The sequence below is a fragment of the Stegostoma tigrinum genome, unplaced genomic scaffold (genome assembly GCF_030684315.1).
Source record: "Stegostoma tigrinum isolate sSteTig4 unplaced genomic scaffold, sSteTig4.hap1 scaffold_67, whole genome shotgun sequence".
Lineage (NCBI taxonomy): Eukaryota > Metazoa > Chordata > Chondrichthyes > Orectolobiformes > Stegostomatidae > Stegostoma > Stegostoma tigrinum.
In genome coordinates this window covers 1,016,933-1,022,024 of record NW_026728611.1, presented here as the reverse complement: position 1 = coordinate 1,022,024, position 5,092 = coordinate 1,016,933, and positions in this window count along the sequence as shown.

Sequence of the window (5,092 nt, the reverse complement as noted above, 5' to 3'; positions counted from 1 at the left end):
TATTACTTGCATGAGGGAAGCAGCAGGGACCTGAGGGGCAATATTTTCACACAGAGGGTGGATTGCATGTGGAATGAACTGCCAGAGGAAGTGGTACAGACAACTACAGCTGAATTCTGCTTCTACATTTATAAGACATTTGGACAGTTACCCAAAGAGGAAAGCTTCAGAGGGGGATAAAGGCAAATGAGGTTAGTACAGTTTGGGAAACTTGGTCGGCACGGACAAGTTGGACTGAAGGGTCTATTTCTGTGCTGTATAACTCTGTGACTCTAATAAATGCTCTAAGTTGAATGTTTATATTACTACGTTTCATTATTGGAACTAGTAGATTTTCGTGCAATCCTGAAGTGAAAATATTAAAAGCAAACTTGCTTTCAGTAATGTATGTTTCCCATGGCCTGATGTAGATGTTTGCAAAAATCTGAGCTCAGACATGCCCACCAAAAGATTTAACTTGGCTGCAGTGGCAAATGTGATGTGTCCTGTTCTGCAGGGAAACCAGGTAATGGCTTACGTTGTGAAGGTGACCCATGGCAGCTGATATGGGGGATTTTCTCAATAGTTCCAACATGAGGGTATTGATATAATCTCAGCTGCATCACGCTTGGCAGTCATCAGCATAGTTTCAGAACACAAATGGCAGTTTCATTAACGTAAATTGTGGTATTTATCAAATCAGATGATCACAATATGTTTGATAATGCTACTCAACCAGTTTCTGCTCATTACTGAATTGCTCAGCAAGGCTCCCTGTCCGTACCACTTTAATATTTTATATAAAGTGGAAATTATTCTTCAAGGTTAGTGGTGGAATTCCGCATCTTATAACTTCTGCATACTGACCTCTGTTTAGAGCATTAGCTAAATCCCTGGTCATGATGCTTTGCTCACAAGATTTTTATCAAAATGTTGTTTGATGCTCATTGCTTTTTCCCTTTTCTAAAAAGGAAAGCTGCATGTTTATTTTTGCAGTGACTGAGCTCTGAGGTGGTGAGGCTGTTTTATCGGAAAATGCATCTAGGACCAAAGCAGGGCGAAGGAAATGTTAGCTGAAATGTTTGCTGAAATGTTAGTTTTGTCGCTTCACAGATGTTGCCTGAGTATTTCCAGCACTTTCTGTTTTCCCCAATTTCCCCACATTCTGATTTCCTGCTTCTGTAGTATTTTGCTTTAATTTCATTTAGGTTGAGTTAGCCTGTGAAATACATGATTAACTGTTACATATTAACAAAAATACTGTCCCAGTAGGATCAAACAGGTTGGAAAACATTAGTCTTTCAACAGCAGACCCTTAACTATTGAAACAGCCATTCTTCATCCCTGTTAAATTTCTGTTGGAATATGCAATTCACAACAAGCAGAATATTCAGTTCTTCACACAGGGTTGGTTTGGCCCCTACAGTGATTATGTGTAGTGAATGAAGAATTGAAAACCAAAAGTAATTTGGAAGAGGATTGCATTGTAGCAGCACATATTGTACATTTCCGCAGAGATAGCTAAAACAGTTGGAGCAGCAAACAACATATTTTCTGATGAAGGCTTGAAACGTAAATAGGATTAAATGCAGCTAAGTCAGGCTCCACATGGTTTACATAGAACATGGAACATTACAGCACAGTACAGGCCCTTCGGCCCTCGATGTTTGTCTCTGTCCTGTCCACAGTTAGTTGCTATTGAAATATACTGCATGGAAAAAAAGACTAATAGTCCAGGAGTCTGCAGCATGTTCTAAACAGTTTAGTTTCCTGGATGACCTCCTGATGTTTACCTTTAGAATCCCAAATTGGTCCTGTGGGAATTGTGGTACTGTCAACTAGACTGAGAACTGGAAAATACATCTTTTCAGTTTCTAACAGAATGTAGGAACACGAGTGAGCTAGTCAGACCCCTCAGCCTGCTCTGTCATTCAATTAGAACATGTTTCATCATCTACAATAAAGCTCCATTATCCCTTGATGCCATCAGTGTACAAACATCTTTCCATTTTTGTCTTGAGTGTGCTTAATGTCTGAGCTTCCGTAACACACTGTGGTATAGAATTCTAAAAATTCAGCAAGCTTTGAGTGAAGAAATTCTTCATACCTTGGTCTTAAATGGCCCATCTCTTATTCTGAGATTATATCCTCTGCCTTTAGCCTTGCCAGCTGGAAGAAACATTTTATCTGCATGCATGCTGACAATCTCCATGAGATTTGTATTCGTTTCAATAAGATCTCCAAGCATTCATCGAAACACGAGAGAATATTTATTTTGAGTCATTCATGGGATGAGGGCATCGCTGGTGAGACCAGCATTTATTGCCCATCCCAAATTGCCCAGAGGACAATAAAGAGTCAACCACATTGCTGTGGGTCTGGAGTCACGTGAAGGCCAGACCAGGTAAGGATGGCAGTTTCCTTCCCCAAAGAACATTAGTGAGCCAGAATCATTTTCCCAACAATTAACAATGGATTCGTAGACATCATTAGATCCTCAATTCAAGATTTTTATCGAAATCAAGTTCCACCATCTGCCATGCGCATGGTAGGATTTGAACTGGGCTCCCCAGAACATTACCTGGGACTGTTGGTTAATAGTTCAGCAATAATACCCACTAGGCCTTCACCTCCCCCAGGGAGGTCAGCTTCCTCAATCTATCCTCATAAGACACACACACCATCACGAGAATTAGTCTGCTGATCCTTCATTGCACTGTCTCTACTTATCTTTTGTTGGAGAAGGAGCCCAAAACTGTGCACAGTACAGTCTCACCAATGCCCAAAACAGTTGCAGCAAGATGCCTCAAGTCCTGTGCTTAAATCCCATTGTGATAAGGGCCAATGGTTTATCTTCCCAACAGCTTGCTGTACCTGCTGCTCACTGGAAGGCTCAAGATAGCCAGGTCCTTACAGACAGCAACACTTCTCAACCTTTCACTATTTAAGAAAGGCTCTGTCTTTCATTTTCCCTCATTCTAAAGTGGAAAATTTCACATTACATTCCAATTGCCGTGTCCTTACCAAGTCACATAAACTGTCCAAATCCCATTCAGATTCCCTTCTCAACTTCACTTAGAAGCATTAATATAAAAGTAATCCAACTTCAAATGGCTGTGTGGATATACTACACTGTGGCTCTTTGTGACAGATGTAAGTAAATCTGTGTTGGTTTTATGCAACCTTTCGATGCCATATACCAGAGCCAGTCCTAAGAAGATCAGTGTTCTGCCTATTTGATGCTGATACAAATGGAATCACACTTACAGCCACTAGGAAAGCCACAACTCTCCAACTTTCCAGTTCAACAACCCCAGCCTGTTTCAATCCCTTTGGGAATGGCACCACCTCATAAAAATTGACATCAGACTATTAAAATATTGTACGGGTAAAGTCTTGCAATGAAAATTTGGCAGAATGAAACAGTTAATGGTCTGTAGTGTTGGCTGGTCAGAGAAAGCTTCAAGTGAACCAGGTAACTCAATACAGTATGGAAGTAGGCTATTCGGCCCATCGACTGTACACCGACATTCTGAAGATCCCTGAACCACCTGCATTGCCCATGTCCACACCACCTAACTTGCATATCTTTGGAGGAAACTGGAGCACCCAGAGGAAACCCACACAGACAGGAGAAGAATGTGCAAACTTCACACAGTCACCTGAGGCCGGAATCAAACCTCAGTCCTTTTCCGACACCATATTGATATCCACTTACTTCTTGATAAACCTAACTAAAATGTTCAGGGAAATCATAACACAGTTCTGGAGCAGGTGGAGTTTGAACGCAGCACTCCAGGCTCAGAATTAAGGACACTACCACCATGGTTTCACTTTCTGATCGACAATGTAAGTAGCTAAAGGCACAACAATAAAACAAATCATCTTAAACTTGAAGGGATTGTGCACTTTGGGATTAATCACGAACTTGTGAAAATGTAAAGTTTCTCAGTGACTTTGTGTACAATGCAACTAGTTAATCCTTGGAAATTGACCTACGGTCGTATGTCAGAGCTAGTTTAATGCCTGCATTTCGAAGTTGCAATGCAGTTCAAACTGTTTTTTGCCTGTCAATGTTCCAAAGCCGGAATTGATGTAATCACAGGAGGGGAACTCTTGCAGTTTGTAAGAGAGGGGAAACTGGAAATAGGAAATTTTCAAAATCAATATGATCAGTTCTTTAAAAATACATTTAAACCTAATTTGAATGGGAAGCCAAAAATTCCAGCTGTAAATTTAATGCAAGCACTAAGAAGTCGCAGGCAGCAATATTAGACAGTTATGAAATGAAAATTACAATTGATGAGCTTTCCATTTCAAACTGTTTGAAGATATTTCTCTGATAGGCATAGGTAATGGAGAACTAGTGGATGTGGTACATATGGATATTCAGAAGGATTTTCCAAGAGATCGCACAGTGAGTTAGGAAATTGAAGCAAAGGGTGTAGGGAGGAACATATGCAAACTGAAAAGTGAAAGTTAGGTTTCCCTTCATTTGCAGGGTATTGGAATACAGCAATAATGATGTCTTGCAGCAGTTCCATAGAATGTCGGTGAGACGGTACTTGAAGTATTGTGTCCAGTTTGCTGAGAAAGAATATACTGAACAATGAGGAAATGCAGTGGGTATTCTCGAGATTACTCCCACAGATGGCAAAATTGTCTGATCAGAAAACTCATTCTGTGTTCTCCAAGTTTAAAAGAGTGAGAGTGATCACAGTGAAACTGAGAAAATTCACACAGACGGGACTGACTAACACAGGGACATGGAGAACAGCAAGCAGGTGAGATGAGGGAGAATCCGAAAATATTCCACATGTACATCAAGTGGAATGGAATAATCAGGGAACAAATAGGGCCCACCAGAAACAAAGGGACAATGTGTGTGTGAAGCTGGAGAACCATGATAGATGAGTATTTCATGCCTGTTTTAATTGGGAGAAGGAGGATTCGGGGACAGAATTCAAGAAGATGAACTGTGAAGCCCTTTAGCAGATGGATATATGATGCAAGCAGTGATTGATGGTTTTGGCAGGTATAAAATTGTACAAATCCCCGAACCTGGCTGATTTGCAACAGAGGAAGCTGTCGGAGACAGGAGAGGGAAACCCCG